The sequence below is a fragment of the Limulus polyphemus genome, unplaced genomic scaffold (genome assembly GCF_000517525.1).
Source record: "Limulus polyphemus unplaced genomic scaffold, Limulus_polyphemus-2.1.2 Scaffold6917, whole genome shotgun sequence".
Lineage (NCBI taxonomy): Eukaryota > Metazoa > Arthropoda > Merostomata > Xiphosura > Limulidae > Limulus > Limulus polyphemus.
The window spans coordinates 16,492-18,552 of NW_013672527.1; the positions used below are offsets into that span (position 1 = coordinate 16,492).

Consider the following 2,061-nt stretch of genomic DNA (forward strand, 5'->3'; position numbering starts at 1 on the left):
TATCTTAATGATACGTAAAAAAATAAATAGCCTAAATTTATACCATCTCACACTGAAACTAAAAATACAAGTTTTGAGTTTTAATTTGTTTGTTTTTGAATTTCGCGCAAAGCTACACGATGGCTATCTGCGCTAGCCGTCCCTAATTTAGTGTAAGACTAGAGGGAAGGCAGTTAGTCGTCACCACCGGTGACCAACTCTTGGGCTACTCTTTTGCCAACGAATAGTGACATTGACCGTCACATTATAACGCCCCCACGGCTGAAAGGGTGAGCATGTTTGGCGGGACGGGGTTTCGAACCCGCGACCCATAGCTCGCGAGTCGATCACCCTAACCACCTGGCCATGCCGGGCCCTGAGATTTAATTAATACAGAAACTAAGTTATTCGTGTACGGTGCTTTGGTATTAAGAAATAAAGTTTTATGCATAATAATCTAGATTCTTCTTATATCATTTAAGTGGGTTGTAATTAAGTACAAAGCTACACAATGGCCTATCCGTAATCTGCCCACCACGGTATCAAAACCCGGTTTCTAGCGTTGTAAGTCCGCAGACATACCGCTGTGTCACTGGGGGGGGGCTGTTATTTAAGATTGAATATTGTGCATATATTTGTAATATAAGACTGAAAATTAGAAAATATAAAATAAACTTGTATTACAGCAACATTTTATCGCAACAACCATTTCCTACGTCTACATATACGGTTCTGTAAGCATTGAGTTATTGTGGAATGTAGCTTATGTGAATCAGATCAAAATGTTAACGATTTTTATGGTGGTTCAAGCAGAACTATAATTACAGAAAGCCTGTAACATATCAATGATTTTTTTCATAGCTGTAACAGTAAGATAAGTGAAAGTGCCTTGGCTCAATGTGGTTTTTGAATCACAGTAGTAACAGCTTTGGTTTGGTTGTTGTTAACCATAAAGCTACACAATGGGCAATCTGTGATCTGTCCACCACGGGTATAGAAACCCTATTCTTAGAGCTGTAAGCTATACTTATCGTTGAGCCACTTGGGAGAAATAGGAATAAGATTTAAATTTTTATAGGGAAAAAATGTGTTTTCCGTCATTTTATCAATTTATTCAAAGCCAAAGTTTTTTTTTTACCAAAGTTAGTTAAATTTGACTTAATATTACGATATTTCCGTTTCCGAATTAACTCAGCGTGTATTTCCTGTTTCAAAGATCTAAGGACACTGCTATACCGACATCTAAATGTAAATACTAAGCAGAAAAAAAAACATATCCGCTTAACATCCACTATGCTAGCTCTCGACCTATAAAAACAAAACATCAATAATAAGTCCAATACTTTCGAAAGTTAGTTTTATTTATGAAGTGATCTAATAATATGCTAACATATTGAAAAGCTTGAGCTTTAAAACAAAATTTCAGTCTATGTACTTTCTATGTTGTTACCTTTATCACGATGTGTAACAGGGCTACTTTATCTAATTACTGAAACTTGAAAAACACTAAAGTTCCTGAATAACTTCCTATTGGAACTTGTGAGATCTTATTATAAGCAAACTGGGTTAGTCAGGTAAAATGTTCAATAAAATGATGGTCATATAACATACATATATAATGTCAATTCAGCTTATATATAGTTTAATTAGATAACGTGACTGAAATGTATCAATTAAAAGGAGCAGAAATTATATTGGAATATTCCAATAAAATGAAAACATTTTTCTAATCTAGGGGGGGGGGGTATTTGGATAAAATGTGTGGTTACAATGACTTGGCTTCTACACTTTTAGTCTGGGTGTCTGCTTAGATAAAATGTGTGGTTACAATGATTTGGCTTCTACACTTTTAGTCTGGGTGTCTGCTTAGATAAATGTGTGGTTACAATGACTTGGCTTCTACACTTTTAGTCTGGGTGTCTGCTTAGATCAAATGTGTGGTTACAATGACTTGGCTTCTACACTTTTAGTCTGGGTGTCTGCTTAGATAAAATGTGTGGTTACAATGACTTGGCTTCTTCACTTTTAGTCTGGGTGTCTGCTTAGATAAAATGTGTGGTTACAATGACTTGGCTTCTTCAC

At 35.7% G+C, this 2,061-nt stretch overlaps 1 protein-coding gene across 1 annotated transcript in view; it reads right to left on the reverse strand.

The window, feature by feature from the left end:
• The window catches only part of LOC106474178 (CD109 antigen-like), a gene marked incomplete at both ends in the record, with an annotated part of 37,774 nt that overhangs the window by 14,074 nt on the left and 21,639 nt on the right, over nucleotides 1–2,061 (reverse strand). The window lies entirely within an intron of this gene.